The following is a 19,015-nucleotide window of genomic DNA, read 5'->3' as shown; positions in this document are numbered from 1 at the left end:
CGTATTAATTATTGTTTTCGTGTCTTGTCACGTTAATTATTGAATACAATTTATTATTAGATCTGGTTAATATAATAAACTATTCCGTTTCTACAAAATACTTCAGTTAAAATAATTCAGCACACAAACGGGTTAATAATGTCAGTAGAATTGTAACGAATGAAATTCGTATTTGGTATGAACACTTTTAACGAGAATATTCGAAAGTTTTCATAAGAAAGGGGGTGGGTGGGTGGTGGTGATGGTGGTAGTTGTAATAGGCAAGTTGAGGGACCTCGAACATGGAAAAAGAAGAAAAAGAAAAAGAAGAAGAAGAAGTAGAGAGGGAACGAATAGGATAGAAAAAGGGTCGCGCAGGCCAATCTAAAAAGAATCGCCTTGGAAGTCCATAAATCGTGGCGCAACGGTAGCGGAGGATGAGAAAAAGAAAGAAAGAAAGAAATATATATATATAGAAAAAAGAAAAAAGAAACAAAAGAGGAACCGAGTGAGACAGAAGTTGGTTTGGTTGGTTGGCTGGTTGGTTGTGTTCTTCTCCTCCATCGGTGGGCCTGCGGCCACGAAAAACGCGCGACGGTGGCGCGCTCGAATAAATCAAAGTGGCGTGAAAATCAATTGTAAGACATTCGCCTGGCGTGTTACCCCCACCATAAAACTACCACCACCATCACGACCAGAAACCACCACCACCACCACCAGACTACTACCACCACCATCAACAGCAGTAGCAGCAGAGTAGCAACAGCAGGAACGGAAGCAGCACCCAACAACAGCAAACAGCAAACTACTAGCACCTTCTTCTTCTTCTTCTTCTTCTTCTACTACTTCTTCTTCTACTTTTCTATTTCTACTTCTACTTCTGTTTCTGCAGTTACTTCTTGTCGTATCGTGCCACGCCAAGTTTCGTGTCTTCACCCCCCACCCCATCTCATTCCTTTGTGTTTTACTCGTTTCACTGTTCTTTTCCTGCATATCCGTTTATTTATATTCTTCCTCACTTTTTATTTCAACAACAACATTTTTACGTGTACTTTTCTTCTTTTTATTCTTCTTCATCGTCGTCGTCATCGTCGTCGTAGTTTCGGTTAGAGGGTGAGGAGTGAGAGAGAGAGAGAGGAAAATGTAGGTAGGACAAAGTCAATACGTAGAAACTTCGCGCAAACGCAGCGCGCAAAAGGAAGCGCGCAAAAGCAGCGCGCAAACGCCGTGATTCAGCCAATGCGAATTTAGCTCGCGACGCACACCGCCGTGTTCGGCCATCGCGCATTTTCGCCTTCCATCGACAAAGAGAGAGAGAGAGAGACAGATAGAGAGAGAGAGATAGGTTGCTAGCAGCTAGCTAGTTTCTACACCTCTTTTTCTAACCAACACAACGCATATATATATTTATGTGTATGTTTGTGTGTTTGTGTATGTGTGTGGAACCGTGCTACCACTTTAAACTTCTTCCTTCTCCATCTAACTGTACGTAATATTTTCCAAGTGTGTGTGTGTGTGTGTGTATGCGTGTAAGTTTCGTCGTTTTACCCTCCTAACCTTACATCTCTCTTTGCGTATCTACCTGAGACAGCCATTTTACATTCTTTTTCTTTAATATGATTCTTTTTTCTTTTTTAATTTATTTTATTTTAATAGACGTACGAGACAAGGAAGAATAAAATACATGGAAAAAATAAAGCCGTATAGGAAGGAGGAAGCCATTTCGTTCGGTTCAAATCCAATTTTCCATTAAGTTTATGTTACATTTGAAATTGTTGAGAGAAAATTTGTGTTTTCGAAGAAGACGTAGAAAATCGTTTTAAGCTCGTTTATAAAGGTATGGGGGTGATGGTGATAGTTTCTCTCTCTCTCTCATCTTAAGATTTCGTGTTTAAGCTTCTAAAACAACGGGGTAGGCTTCGTTCTCTCTCTCTCTCTTTCTCTTTAATCTCTTTTGAGTTTATTTATCGCTTTGGTTCTATTCTAAAACACACAAATAAGACAACACGGAATTTCAAAAGACGACCACCACCACCACCACCACCATTACCACCCCACCACCCTCTTAGTACAATGCTCGAACACAATTAGCAATTTTATAACATTAAACCTACTATACCTCGTTGAATAATCGATACTCGATTGGAGAACAGAAACCGAAGCTTAACGTTTTAACGAATAATAATCCTGGTGTGATTTCGGTATGTTGTTGCGTGGGGGTGTGTTGTATCGTACGTTTTGGTGACTCTCTAAACGACGCGTAATGTTACCACCCTACCTGTTTAAACGCGTTTGATAACGTTTAAGCATCTAATGAACACACTTCGTTTAAATAGCTTTTAATCAGATACGCCAAATATTCGTGTTTAATTATGTTTACCTCATATATGATTGGTGTATAACGAATATACAATGGTTAAATTACATTCGTTAATGCGTTTAATCATAATGAGATGGTCACGTATAATAATACGTAGATTGTTTTATATCTTTAATATCACGTTATATATGATCATAGATATCACACGAGGAAAATATATTCAATGTTTATAATTGTAAACACACACACACAATTTTATAACGAATTATTTAGATAATATCATTTTCTAAATCACAGAAAGCGAACACTTATTTCCAAATAATATGATTCGTGATTTGAATTAAAATACATTAAACGTTAAACGCGTATACATAATTTATATTGAATTATTATCAGATTAAATTTCTTCTCTATTTCTTCAGATATAGATTGATAACAATCTAATTAATTGATGTCGCTTAAATTGATTTATTTAAGATGATAATCATAATAATAAAAAGAATAAGAATAAAAATAATAAAAACAAGAAACATATAAAATCTATCTAAAAAGATTTTTATAATCTTATCGATAAGATCGAAAGATATTTATGTTTACACGTTTTTAAACGTTATCAGATATACAAAAAAAAAAATATAATAAAATAAAATAGTGTCGAGATTTCAATATGAAAAGTTTGCGTGTCGTTTATTAAAAGAAAAAATCGATCGAAGACTACGACGTGGAAAAGGAGGATGAATAGGAGTGGGAGAGGGTGGGAGGGTGGTAAGGTGGGATGATGATGGTGATAGTGGTGGTGATTTGGTTTGCGTAGCAGGATAGTCGTTCTTGCGATCACCACGAGTTATTTATTGCTGTCGTATAAAAGCGATTCGAGGAGCGGCTATATTCCTGAACGACAGTCATGGACTTCGACAACGTGGTGGATAGGTGTACTCTTATTACGTGTGTTTCTCTTTCTCTTTCCTTCTTTCTCTTTCCTTCTTTCTCTTTCTCTCTCTCTTTTTCTTTTTCTCTCATCGTAACAGCTTCTCTCAAAGTTATTTACCATTTGCGCCCGAGAAATTGTATTTCAAACCTCTATGCAGATTTTACTTGTCAGTATAAACATTAGTTAACCTGTTCTTATTGAAATATATTGCTACGTAAATACATACTTATACATAATATTATATATAACTGTAATATATGTATAATATGCGTAACCGTGTATAAGAAGATGCGTGTGTTATATTGTATGTATTATATTATATATACGCGCATTGGGGGTGGGTTTGATCGGAAAAATTTATCTCGGTTGTTCAAAATAGATCATCCATGTGTTTTTTAATATATAGATATTTTTTTTTGTTTTTTCGTTAAATAAATATACTTTTCGTTAATAAATATATTTTTATCGGGCCTAATATAATAATCATTTCTGATATGATAATAGAAAATATTTGAATATCGTTATGTTTTGAACAAATCATAAACCAAAGTGTCCCCCCCCCCCTTCCCCACATATTATACTGTATATACTTTATCGTTATTTTTATTGGCCCAATATAATAATAATACTGATAATAATAATTTCTGATCGATAATAAGAAAATATTTGAATATCGTTATGTTCTGAACAAATCGTAAATCAAAGTCCCCCTCTCCCTCCAACATATTTGTGAAATATCATATTATATTCTAAATTATTAATTAATATACGAACAAAGAAAAATATGGAATTTTAGATTATAATTTAAATATGATCTTTCACGAGATATTTATTAACAACGGATACATAAAAGTTTAATAATAATAATAATAATAGTAATAATGTGTTATTGACGATTGTAATAAAAAACAGTTTACGTATTAGAAAGAAATAATTTATAAATAGAAGATGAAACTAGAAAGAGAGAGAGAGGGAGAGTGAAAGAGAGAGAGAGAGAGAGAGAGAGAGAGAGAGAGAAACATATATATAATGTAATGAAGGAGAAACGAGGACGAAAGGAACCTCGGTCAACGTAAACAACGATCCGCCGTTTGGAGTAACTGCCGTTGGCTTGCGACAACAATAGGGACAAGATAATGACGCTATAAATAAATAATAATGCCACGGTCTATGCGCGTTAGAAAGGTCCTCTCTCAGTGTATCTTTGTACTTCTTCCACGCTACACTGCCGTTACTCTCTCCCCACTTTACTTAATATTCCAAGATCTACAATGTTTCTCCGATATTATTTTTCTATATTAATACTAAAACAACACACATGTATACAGGTATATATATATATATATATATAATATAATATTCGTATATAATTAAATTTTAATAAAGTTTCTTTTTTTTTCTTTTCTTTTAAACTAATTTACAAAAACACATACACGTGTATACACGTATGAGAAAGATTCGTACGAGAAAGTTGAAAATTTAATATAATTTAGATATATTATATATAAAATCTAAACGAGATTGTGTGATATTAAATTCATGTTGTTAATAATTTTCATTAACCTATGCATTAATTTAGAATAGGAGGACTTTGATCGTTGGTCGGGGGTGACTGACACACACATACACATACACATAATCTCAACGAAGAAATGTTCGTTTCTACAAACGTATATATATATATTTAATTGATTTATAATATCTATATTATAAATCATTTAATAGATATGATTATTAATGAATCGATAATTAATCGTACTGCACGTTAATAAAATTATTTCGTAACGATTCAGAATCAAACGTGTATATGCGTGTATACATCTATACAATAATCATCATCATCATCATCAAAATACATATTATGATATTCATATTAACATAACGCGTTCTACGTTCTATCAATTTACAAAAAATATATATTTAGATATTAATTGAAAACGAGATGAGAGAATTAAATAAGTTAAGTCGTTAATCGTTGAGAAGGAGTGTATCAAGTTGGTAGGTGCATTTACGCTATCATTGATAGCCAAGGTATCAAAGTAATCGAGGCCTGGCCACCTTGTCCTAATAAGCCGAACAGGATATTCGATCCTGCAGTGTCCGTAGCCGTGTCCGTACCCGTGTCCGTGGTATATTGTCTGACGTCCGTACGCGGGACAGTTGCACAATCTTTTCTCCTACACGCAGCACGCCAACTTGATCTTGCTTTTTCTCTTTCTATCTCTCTCTTACTCACTCACTCACTCACATACACACTCACATTCACATTCTCATTTAACTCACTCACTCACTCACACGTACTCTCCATCTTTCTTGTGGGTGCGCGTCGCGATCTTTGCACGAGTACGTTAGAAAGATAAAGATAGAAAATCAGAAAGATAGAAAGAGAGAGAGAGAGAGAATCATGTTTCACGTTCGCTCGTATGTGTGCACGTGTTTCGACGTCGTAACGATATGTGTGTATTCGTAGGGGGGGGGGGAGAGGGTGGTGGGGTTGGTGGGAGGGAGGGAGGGGTGGAGAGGAGAGAACAGAGCGACGTTGTAAAACGCTTGAAATGCCACGCGATCGCGGTGGTGTTACGCACCTGGATAGAAGTAAATATATATATGTACGCATATATATATATATATATATATATGTATATGTATATGTATGTACTTGTAATATGTATATATGTAGTGGAGGAGAGTATATACATTATATTGACCGTACGGATCGATTGGACTAATCCTAAACGCGATTAGAGAGTGGTGTATGGACACGTTGTTCGTAGCATCATTATAGATGTAGTAGTAGTAGTAGTAGTAGTAGTATCGTGTAGATGAAACGAAGAATGCTTTACCGAATTCAACCATGTTTTCATATTGTTATTTCGTCGATTCCTATCTTTACTAATATCCTTCTGTATACGTACATATGTAAGTAAGGATGTTTGATTGGGTATTAGAGAGATTTCGTTATATATATATATATATTTGATTAGAATTTGTAAAGTTAATTAGTGAAGTATGTTTTAATTCTTTAGATTTTTTTCTCTCTCTGTTCGTAATGTCGGTTTATTTAATTGTTTTAATTTCGTTAATTATAGGTTCGATTTATCAAGGCATTGATAATGACTACGAAATATTGTCAATTAATATAATTGAAATCTGAGTTCGAGAATGTTCGTTCGAAATGAATGTTGAATTTTTGTTTTTTCCATTTAATTTATATAATTCGTGATAATATTTCATTAATATTATCGAGATACTTTGTTTAAAATTAGTATTGAATAATTAACGATGACATCAGCCAATCGGAATAAATGTCATCCTTTTAGGATCGATCCAATATCTCGTTTCACATCAATTTGTGTATAATATATTTTTTTTATTTTTTTTCTAATTAACGACAAAAAATAATATGGTGTTTTTTTTCTCTCCCTCCTCCTTCCCTCCGAAGAATTTAGAAAGGTCGTAAGAAGAAGAAAAGGGTTGGACTAATGGGTATAAATCGAGAGGATAATAGTAAAGGATAACAGATAGGCGAGATCCTCGATCTTTCGAAGCAACGTTCGCCTATCCGTTCGCATAACCGAAGGACTCGTTTCCGATAGAAATGGGCACACCGCGCCTGTGGATAATAAACGTTCTCCATGGTAACGGCTTCAGCATGCGAGGATAGTAATAATACTACTACTACTACTATATACTACTACTACTACTAATAATAAATATATAATAATAATAAATATAATAATAATAATAATAATAAAAATATGAAAATAATAATCACGAAGGAGGTCCGGCGTAACGATTAGCGGCCAATCGAAAGTAGCTCGTTGTTGGTGGGCATACGTCATCGTAGCACGAATGAGAAAAAGAGAAAGAGAGTAAAAGAAAAAAGAGAGAGAGAGAGAGAGAGAGAGAGCAACAAGCTCATTCCAATCTCTCAGAATTTATTTTCTATTTATATTCCCATTATCGAATTTTATATTTCTCATGTGTGTCAGATTACATATCGTGTAATCGAAAAAAGAACGAAACAACAAGCATCGATAATAGTGAATCATCTTGCGAACAACAACGACCTTCGATTTTTTAGCTTCCTCGTTAAAAAATATTTTCTTCGTTTCGTTCCATTCACTCTCTCTCTCTCTCTTTCTTTCTTTCTTTCTTTCTTTCTTTCTTTCATGATTATGTTTTCTCGCATAGCAGAGATATCGTGCAATAGGTGCTGCATAGTTAAAATCAAATACGTTATTTGTGTAAGGTTAACAAAAAGAAAAATAAGAACAAGGAAGGAAGATATGATTTTTGTTGTTCGAACACCCGTTACATGAAATATACGGGTTCGGGAGGAAAGTACTCGCAAGTTGGTTAAGTGTGGGTGTGTGTAAGTATAATAAGAGTGGTCCAGCAAAAGCAACAGCAGCAACAGCAGCAGCAGCAGCAGCCTTGCTTCGGAAGGAGGCTGGGTGTGGCCGTGACTAAAAGTTCACTAGAGCACACTTAACACAGTTAAACCGTGTGTACATATATATATATATATACACGTCGTTTGTTGTTTCACCTTCTCGAATAGTTTGCGATCCTTCCTTCCTTTTCGTATTTTCGCGAACCTGCTAATTTCTTTTTAAACAAGAATTTCACCTTCTTTTTCTCTTTGAATTTCTTTCTTTCATTCATTCTTTCTTTCTTTTGATTTAATTTTCTTTCTTTTTTTCTCCCAATCGTTTCGATCATTATTATAGAACTATGATTTTTTTTTTCTTTAGGGTCAAAGGGTACGTGAGAAAAATGTAGATACATACGAGCGGGTGTATGTGTGTATTTGTGGATGTGTGTGTGTGCTTTTATTGCGCTCGGCCGAGCGTGAACACCTAACTCATTTTTCATTTTTAGGTCTTTCCGAACTAAAACATTACCACTGCTATATATTATACACTACCGGTCAAAATTATTTGAACCATCATCTTGGCACAAAATGATTTTCATTTTGACGCTACTCATTTTTTTATTTTATTAAATAATTTCTATAGGAAATCGATCATTTTTTAATTTTTGTCTTTTTTTTTTTTTTTTTGGAATGCAATGATCACGTTCGAATTGAACGAAAGAAAAATTTTTCATTTACGTTTAAACGTATTTTCGATAAATCTCTCGATCACATTTCATTCGAATCCCGTATTGAAATTACATACGCGAAATGTAAAAATATAAAGAAATAAAAAAATTGTATATAAACAAATTTTCGTTAAAGTCAAATCCCGATCATTTAGAAATAATTTTGACAGGTAGTGTATGGTAGGAAGGTAAAATTTAGTTATAATCCTTCTCGCGTATGGAATTAGAACAGGAAACGAGAGGGTTCGTATGAAATTGTCATGGCAAAGTGTGACCAAGCAAAGTGGTTTCACTATGACTATCGTTAGTCCTGCTTTGATCATCCTGTTGCATGTGTCCCTCGATGTTATTTAATAATTAAATTTGATTTTTTCTTTTTCTTTTTTTTGTTCTCTTCCTTTTTAATCTCTTCTTTTGGAATAGGATTTTAATGCTCAGTTGTATACGTTTATGCACTTCTCGTTAAATCCAAGCTATTGTTATTTACACATTTCTGAGTATTTTTCCAAGATTTACGAGTCGTCGTACGAGTGATTAATGTAATTCGTAGTCTCGTTGAACAACCACATCCTTATTTATTTTCCTTTTCTTTTTTTTTCTATTCGTTTCGTTTTTTTTATTAAGTTTAATCGAATAAAACACCAGGAAGTGTGAGTGAGTGAGAGAGAGAGAGATGATTATTAGAAAAAGCAAAAAAAAAGAAAGAATTGTTTGTATTAACGTGCAAGTTAAAAAATTTATTTGCACGAAAACGTTTAAAACCGATTAATACGGGGACGACAACGGTCACGGACAAATGCACACTGTTCAACCTTGAAAAAGTACATTCACGGATGTTATAAGATCTTGGCTTGTCCCTTTCGGCGTCATAGATCAGGTTCGAACATGTGTGTAAGTGTAACTAACAGTCTACGCATAGGAAACTATGTGTGGAATTGCTATTTCAGATATGATAATCGAACGTCTAGCATGTAAATGCGGAACACGGTTGTTGAAACACTCGAGCAAACTACCATAATTTAATACCACGCTTAATGGCATTACGAATTTTACTTATCGTTTAATTTAATCTTTAAAAGATCGTTGTTACGCGTACGATTTTAAAGATTACATTTCTCGAACGTTTATTTCAATTCTTTTTTTCTTTTTTTTTAAGTTACAATTATCAGACGCGAAATAAAATAAAAAAAAAAAAAGAAAAAAAAATGATCGGTAAGATTTCTTTCTTTTTTTTTTTTATTAATTTCATCGATATTATTTTATATATCTTTATATACCAATATAATATATATATAATACTAATAATATATTATATAATATATGTAGGATTCCAAAGATGAATAGAATGTTTTAATGCAGTCTAATTTCCCTTCCCACATATAGTATAATTTATATAAAAAATATATATAATATATATGTATATATATAATACCAATTATAATTATATAATTAGTTCCAATATATCATATTAGTTACGTTTAAATATTATTCGTAACATTTTCATATATAATATACACACACACACACACATGTGTAGAGCAATCACCCGCGCGCGTGCACACGTCCTTCTACAAAAAGATTATGGAAGGAGATTCTCGAGAATGGAAATACTTGGAAAGAAAGAGGTTGTGTCGAGTAAATCGAAGTTATTGAAAGATCGAGCTATCGAAGATTTATGCCACGTCGGGCCCGTTTACTTGTAAACGCTTCGGAGATGGCTATCCTTGCGGAAAGGCAAGTGCACGGGCAAGAGAAAGAAAGAAAAAGAGATACGTATACCCACACAAACACACACACACACACATAGAAAAAAAGAAAGAAAAGAGTAGGCATAGGTTAACAATAAACCTAAGTGGAAAATAAAGTCACCACCGAGTAGTGAAACGCGTAATTGGTTACATCTCTTTAGTTGGATAAATAAATTCTGAATAATTATTTCATCATCATCATCATCATCAACATCAACATCAACATCATCGGGATGATCATCGTCATATCTTTTTTTTCCTTCACACTTTTCCATCCTTTTTTCTCTCTCTCTCTCTCTCTCGTTTAAAGATTATTTCTCAGGTGTTGGTAGACGCGGTTGCGCGGGGTCCTAGGGATTTTCATCGACTAGCGTTATCTTCGATTAGCATATCTCATCTGATCCGCAAGGTCTCGATTACACGTTAGTCGAGAGAGTTAGCATGCCAACGCGAGAAGAACGAGCAAACTACATTGTCCGTGACGTACGTGTAGAACTATCTTTGTATATATAAGTGTATAATAAATTACGCGTACGTAAATGAACGTTATACACTATTACACACACATATTACTTATACATACACGTAACACGGATTTGATCGTGCAATAAAGCATGTGTGCATATTCAGCCGAGGAAAAGATTAATGAAATATCCGTGAAATCGTGAAATACCTTCAACGTATAATGTCTTAACTGATTATCAAAGTGAAATTCTCTACGAGTTTTTCCGTATCAGCTATTTCACTTCACACACAATTCGATTGCTATCTCTTGGGAAAGATAAAACACTTTTATTAGAGATGATGATGATCATGACAATAATTTATGTTAATTTTCATTACAATCTCAATTATTTTCTTTCCTTATTTACTAAGCTCATCCGATGTTGCATTAGTAATTATATATGAGAGGAAAAAAATAATAATACTAACGTAATATATTATGCAAAAATTAGAATATATTCGTTTCATTTAATTGACATTTATTTATTTGATAAAAAAAAAAAGAAAAGAAAGAAAAGTGGGAAAAGTCTCTTGAGAAAAAAAAATGCTGAGTTAATAAAAAAGTAGGACAAAAGGTGGGTCACGTTTATACACGATGTGTGTGTGTTTGTGTGTATGTGTGATATTGAGGACGATGAAGAATGGGGAAGGGTGAGAAGGGTCGGGGGAGGAGGGTTGGGGGGAACAGAAGCCACTAGTAGTAGTTGCCGAGACAATTTTTATTTATATTCCTTCGAAACAAGGACCAGAAGAAGAAGAAGAAGAGGAAGGTTGTATCTTCTTTTTTTCTTTCTCTCTGTCTTTCTCTTTGACCACTTCTTCCTTTTCTTATTCCTGTACAGAGGGCCCCAGGGCACACCTCGTAATTCACTGCCCACGCTGGGTTGCGTTCGTTCGTTCGTTCGTTCGTTCGTTCCTTCGTTCGTTCTAAGAACCCAAAGAGGGTTAACCGGAATCGCGAATCAAATAAACGCTTCTGAACAATTTCACTAACCAACAACAACAACAACAACAACAACCCACCCCCATTCTACTACCACATCTATCTATCTCTTTTTATCCTATAATTTTTCTAGTAGACCAAACGAAATTTGATCTGTTAATTTTTCATTAAAATCTCATACGACATTTGAAATCCCGTTTTAATGAAATATTTCGTAGAATCATTTTTAAATAAATAATTCCGTTTAATTATCTCGCAACAATGACAATCCTGTTAATTTGAAAATCACTTTAGCACGAAATTATCTTTATCTAAGTGTTTTAATATTCTTCTAATCGAAATTAACGCACATAAAATCTAATAAAATTCAATACCCCTTCTACTACCACATCTATCTATCTCTTTTTATCCTATAATTTTCTAGTAGACCAAACGAAATTTGATCTGTTAATTTTTCATTAAAATCATATATTTGAAATCGCGTTAATGAAATATTTCGTAGAATCATTTTTTAAATAGATAATTCCGTTTAATTATCTCGCAACAATGACAATCCTGTTAATTTGAAAATCACTTTAGCACGAAATTATCTTTATCTAAATATTTTAATAATTCTTCTAATCGAAATTTAACGTACGTAAAATCTAATAAAATTCAATATTGCAAAGAGCTGAGAAGAATATAATTAAATTAACATAATTAACGTTGTAACCGTACTTATTGTATCGTATAATATATTAGCGTTGATAGAAAATATACAAAAAAAAAAAAAGAGAAAAAAAAAATACAAAAAGGTTTTTATAGAGGGGTTAAACTTCCGGTTTCGTTTATGAAGACACCATCCTTTATATCGCTTAAGATATTTTAAAAAGAGTTATGCGAGGATGTTATTAGCCCATTGTTTTCTTCATCGTAAAAGAAAGAAAGAGAGAAACATAGAGAAAGACAAGAAGAAAAGAAAGAAAGAAAGAAAGAAAGAAAGAAACAAGGATAGGTACAGTCCAATTTACACGTCTTTTGATCCGTGAGACTTGTTTTCAACTATCGTCCCGTAAATCATCTCTCGCTCCATAAAGCTGCCCGTCGTTGCGTCCTTTTCTTCTACACCCTCTCTCACCCCCTCTCACCCCCTCCTCCTCTTGCACCTTTACCTCCTACCTTCTTTTTTTTTCCTTCTATTTTTTTTTTTTTTCTTTTTTACAGTAACGTCTTACAACTTTACGGTGTAATTTACACAAGCGAATATTCCACCTATCCTACAATTCCCTCTATTTCTCACTCGCATAAGTAGACACCTTTATCTTCCTGTCGCATCAATTTTATCCTTAGTTTTTTCTTCTTGCATTTTTTTCTTTCTTTCCTTTTTTTTCTTTTTTCTGATTAATTCATTCACTTATAGTTAGTTAGATTTTTGTTGTTGTTGTTGTTTCAATCACGAGCGCAACACTTTTTATAACTGCTGCTTCTTCTTCTTCTTCTCTTTTCTTCTTCGTAAGGGGAGACTTGATCAAAAGAAAAGAAAAGAAAAAAAAAAGAAAAAATAAGTGTGAGAGATTGATAGAAAGAATGTGAGAAGATTAACGAGTAGCAGCAAACTGAACCGACTAATTACTCGTTGGTTTATTTCGTTATTATATCGATACGAACCGTTACCACCGGGTCTCGGGACCAGTTTTCATCGACCTTCGATCGTAAGAACGTTGGGTGTATATACAACGTACAGGAGGATGATATTATTGGCCAGTTTCCCCTCCCCCCACCCCCTCTCCCTCCTCCTTTCCGATCGATCGAGATTGTTATCTCTTGTGCAAAAATTTACGCTCGGGTTCGTTCATCCACCTTCACCACCTACCTCCTACCCTCTTCTTCTTCCCCCTTCTTCCCCCTTCTTCTTCTTTACTTCTGGTTCTACTTTTTGTTCTTTTTTTCTTATTCTGTTAATTTTTGATTCTTCTTCCCAAGTAAACCGTAATTTAAATAGGAAAATTACTCGTATATCGTGTTGTTAGTGGTGTCTTTTTTTTTAAATTTATAGAAATAAATATATAAATAATTGTACCTGTATAAATGTAATATGATTATTATTTTAGTTACATGCGTATGCATCATCATCCAAATGCAGTTTTATCATCGATATATGAACTTATGTTTCAATTTGTAATTTGTTGGAAATTATAAATACGAAATTATTATCCTACGTAAGAAAGATTATAATTTTATATATTTTTTAGCCTAACACGTTTCTTCATTTCGGAACTCGTCTTTGTGTGTTCAAAAGCGAAACGGAAAGCGTCATTTCCGTCATTATTAAGCAACCCATCACCTCCTTTTTCTTTTTTTTTTTTTTCTTCATTTTCATCTTTCGCGTTTCATTATTTCTCCCTTTCATATATTCTCCGTGCGAAATATCTTATGACGTAATAACAATGTAACATCAATTATATACTTATTACATATACACACATATACACATATATATATACACATATATATATAAACACACACATACACTCTCCATCGCATTTGAGTTTCCTCTTGAAACGCGAGTTTCGTTTCGTTAAAACGTTTAGTTCGCGAGAGTACGCAAGTATTTAGTATAGATTAGCCTGCAGTTTACGTAATCGCGTATAATCGGCGCTTTAGCATGCCCCAATGATTATAAATCTCTCAGTGAGCAAGATAAATCCATCTGACTCAAGAAAGAGAGAGAGAGAGAGAGAGATACCGTTTATAATACTCAAACATGCATACGCACTTATGTTAGATCTCTCACTGTTACATTATAATCTTTTTTTAATTTTTTTTTTTTCTTCTTGTTCTTAAACAGCATTTAACAAGTTGCAGTTTGTTTTCCTCCTATTATTACTTCTTATTTATATTTTTATATTTGTTTACTTCTTTTTTTCTTCTTTTTCTTCCACAAACGTCATCGTTATTCTTTAAAAAGAATGAAAGAAATAAAAAAGAGTAACAAGTAATTTATACAAGACTAGAAAATGAGATTAGTCGTGTAAACTTTCTCGTATTTGAAAACCGGTTCAATTCTCACGCGTGTTAAACCAAATAAATTTTTCCATTAATCAAACAGAAAAAGAGAGAGAAAGATAGGAGTGAGAAAGAGGGGGTTGGGGAGGGAGAGGGAATATAATAGAAAACGAGTTTGTCCTTTCTAATAATGAGAATTTTTCTTCTTATCGGATCAGCAAAATTTGTTGTCGTACGAATAATCGAATAATAAAAAAAAAAAGAAGAAAAATTACACGTATCCTCGATAAGAGAATTAAAATTACTATATATATATACGTGTTTGTATAAAAAGACAGGTTCGTTTGGAAAAAATACTTAATATGAACGTTCACTATCATCTCTCCCACGTGGTAGGAGGAGGATTCCAAGATAAAAGGAGATAGGAAGAAAAACTGTTCGAACACGCAGTGAATTTATTTAAATTGCGAGCAATGTTCAGCACCGTGTTCAGCAGCTTCTTCTTCTTCTTCTTCTTCTTCTTCTTCTTTTGCCCTCCTTTTGCTGCACAAAACGAGATCACCTTCTCCCCCTTTCTCTCTCTCTTTCTTTCTCTCTCTCTCTTTCACCCTTTTTCTTTTTCTTTCTCGTGCAATAGGTTGCTTCGTAAAAAAGATAACTTAGGACCCATCGATACCATTTTTTTTCCCCACTTCACTCGTAGATTTTTATTTTGTTTTTTTTTTATTTCCATCGCTGGTACGCGTTACGCGAAAAATTTTGGGTCGAAAATATTTCGTTAAACAAATGACCGTCGATGTTAGATAGGCCTCGATGTATCTCAGTAATTTGTGAGTATTTTAAATAGACGGTGCGGTCAGTGTTTAGAAATGAGGTCAGGGTTGAATTCCATGATTCATAAAACGATTAATACGTAAGATTGAGAATATGCAACTCGTTATTCCGACTCTCGGTATATTTTTTTTTTTGTAAACCTTGGCAATTTCTTTTGTCATCAATCTACGAAATGAAGTATCGAAATTTGGGGAATTTTGGATATCAGATTGAAAGATAAATCCGATGATTATGCTCGAAAATAAATCAATTACAAATAAGTTTAGAATGATGCAACAACCTGATTCATTTAACCACGGCAAATTTTTCATTATGCAATTTTTTTCCATAAGATCAAAAATAAAAATAAAAAGAAAAGAAAAGAAAAAAAAGAACGAATGGAATGAATGAAACTTTTGTTAATTGACGACGATGATTCGATTACGTAATTAATGGGGAACTAACAAAGAAAACAAAAAGTAACAAAAAAAAAATAGAAGAAACTTTTCAAGCGATTACTGGAAGATTTTAGAAAGGTTCTTACATAGTAATAGTAATAGTAGTAAGTACTTTGACTTAAAGTCATGTAAAAAAAAAAAAAAAACTTTTGTCCATGTGATTGTGTACGTACGTATGTATGTATGTATGAGATGGTGCACGGTGAAAATCGTTTACCTCGTCGATCCGTTGGATTAAATGAGGAGGGAAGATGAGTGAAAGGTTGCTTACCCGACCAAGGCTCGTTCAATCTTTCTCTCTTTCTCTTTCTCCCTCTCTCTCTCTCTTTCTCATTCTCCATCAGAGCACACATGAACACACACACACACACATATACATTCTTACAAAGGATATAATACAGATATATACTTAAGAAAGAGATAGTTTAGTTAGAGTCAGTGGTGGTATTGGTGATGTTGTACATTCTCGTCCAGCTTCTTCTTCTTCTTCTTCTTCTTCTTCTTCCCTATTGGAAATAACCAAGCTCCAGTTGGAAATGAAGTGCGCGGCATTAAATAAAAGCTAATCGAATCGAATAAAGCTAATCGAAAGCGTTCGAGCGATAAACTCGCTTCCGCCATCCTTCTCCTCCTCCTCTTCCACTTGAATCTTTTGTTCCTTTTCTTTATCCCCCTACCCCTTCTTCCCTTTCCCCCTAACTCTCTTTCATTATTTCTTTTCGTGTCTTGATCGAAGAGACCACCATAGCCAACACCCAACCACCACCACCACCACCACCACCACCCTTTATGATTGGATCGAACGAATCTTTTTATCTTCTTTACACCCCCCTCACCCACCCTCCTCTCTCTTTCTCTTTCTTTCTTTCTTTCTTTCTTTCTCGAGTCAAACAGAAAGGGGATAAATAAGAAAGATACGCAAATAAGACACGAAAGAACGATAAGAATAAAAACAAAATAGAGGAAAGGAAAAAGGAAGAGAGAGAGTGAGAAGGAAGAAAAAAAGGTATAAAAAAGGTATAAAAAGGGTGTGACATCTCATCTTCGTTTGCGGCACGTCCGACTTTATCGACTTGCGATGCTTGGAAGGTCCCAAGGACGCGACACGCGCGTCCGGTAGTCCGAGTTCCAGGAATCGAGGAAAGGTAAGGTCGTTAGTTCGCGTGTAATACGCCTTTTGCCAATTTCCCCATAATACCCCCCTAAATTCATCCACCCACCTAGTAGTCACCCTTGCTATAACCAAACCGGCCGTACGAACTTCCTAACGATACTTACTTATACTTATACTTACTTTACTTTACCTTACTTACTAAGTTACTTACTTACTTACTTAGTTAGTTAGTTAGTTACAAGCGTACAACATATGGAGAAGATATCCATAAGACATATATATATACTTGGTGATATGTAACTGTGTGTGTACGCGTTGGTGTATGTGAGTATGTGTAAGATTGGAGGCCAGGATCCCACCTCCTTCTCTCCTCCCCGAGTCTTTCTCAAGAGTTTAGCCGTTAGTACCGCAGTAGCTCGGTATGGTAGCCAATCTATATGATAAACAGCCTAGTTGTAGGTATACTACCCGTACTCGGCCATGTTTCTTCTTCTTCTTCTTTTTGATATCTTTTGTATATAACTCTATATACATATATACATACACACACATGTATACATACATATATATATGTTTATACCTTCTTCTTCATCTTCTTCTTCATCTTCTTCTTCATCTTCTTCATCTTCTTCTTCTTCATCTTCTTCTTCTTCCATGTTACATACGTGTGTGTATCTGTGTGTGTATACATGCGTGAAGTTAGTCGTTTAGTATCGTCGACGAGTCGTGTCACTCGATCGTTAAGGCCACGAAGAATGGACGTCCCGTTGCAGGTCAGCGTGTCGAGAGAAAGATGGAAGAGGAAGAAAAAAAAAGGACGGACACGAGAAAAAAAAATGAACGATAGAAGACGAAGGAGTAAAAAAAAAAGAAAGCAAAAAAAAATTAAAAATGAAAATAAAAATAAAAAAAGGAGAAACATATCTCGATGGTAGGTAGAGTGAGTCGTTCGTTTCTTAGATCGATAAGGATCGTGTCTCCGCGACGTTAAACCACGTCGATTAAAAGAGTCCTGCTAATACAACCGTCGCGTCTACTATAAGAATGAAGAGAGAGAGAGAGAGAGAGAGAGAGAACCGTGTCTCAAGGTCGCCGGACTTTCACGAACTCGAGACACATAGGTTGGTTAATCTAGTCGGTGGGAGGCGGGGGAGTAGGGGAGAGGAGGGAGGGGGTCCTGTCACTATCGTTTTATCATTTTTCTATCAATAATCTATCTTCCTAGAGCACGAATGACTATTACCGATTTCTTGAGGACTAGGGGAATGAAAGGGAAGGGAAAGGGGGGTAAGGAATTGTGATCTTAATCTTTAGGTATTTCTAGGACGAGGTAGGTTGTTGTTCCGAAGTTTAAGTGAAAATTGTATAATATAATAATATCAGTTTAAGAGTGAGAGAGAGAGAGAGAGAGAGACGGTGAACTATAGTTTTTCTCTAGAACGTGTGTGCTAGTGTTAGGAATGTGGTACCACTGCTTGTCACAGTCACAAGTTCTCTCTCGTGTGAGCGCGCGCGTGGAACACAACCAACCGGTAGGTTGGCTAAATTATGCGGCTGCAGTTGCTTAGAGTATTCTTTGAGAAGAAGGAGAAGGTGGAGGAAGAGGAGGAGGAGGAGGGGGAGGAGGAGGAGGTACCCAATACTCGCTAACTTTTAACGTATTTAATTTCCTGTCGTAAACCGTGTACCACGTGCACGCGTAATAATGATTCAAATTTTTTATGTTTTTTAATCGGCTATCGAAAAAGAAAAGGAAAAAGAAATAAAAAGGAAACTAAATAAAAAAAGCTTAAGTAAGAGAAAACAAGAATCTCGAGACATTTAACAAGAACGTGTTTACATTGTTTTATAAAAGTTGATCTATCTTGTTAACGCACGGATCAAAAGTAGACTCGAGAGTTCAATAAATTGAATTTAATGTTCTTCAGATACTTATCTACGGACACTCTCTTCATTATGAAAACATAATTCATTTTAACGACTTGTTGTTATACACACTATGTTAATGCTAACGTAAATGTTAAAACCGTAACGTAAAATGTGTGAGATATTATTATTTAAAAAAAAAAGAAAAAAAAAGAAAAAGCAACAAAAAAATGTAATTACTTTTCTTT

General features: G+C 34.4%; 1 protein-coding gene across 4 annotated transcripts in view; it reads left to right on the top strand.

Annotated features, from left to right (window-relative positions):
* Positions 1 to 19,015, top strand: part of LOC122525339 (GATA-binding factor C-like) — a 74,246-nt gene that overhangs the window by 34,676 nt on the left and 20,555 nt on the right. The gene's annotated exons all lie outside the window — the stretch shown is intronic.

This window comes from Polistes fuscatus, unplaced genomic scaffold, assembly GCF_010416935.1.
Source record: "Polistes fuscatus isolate 324 unplaced genomic scaffold, CU_Pfus_HIC Scaffold9, whole genome shotgun sequence".
NCBI classification, from domain to species: domain Eukaryota; kingdom Metazoa; phylum Arthropoda; class Insecta; order Hymenoptera; family Vespidae; genus Polistes; species Polistes fuscatus.
Note: the sequence above shows the minus strand (reverse complement) of the source record. Positions and strands in the feature narration are given on the sequence as shown.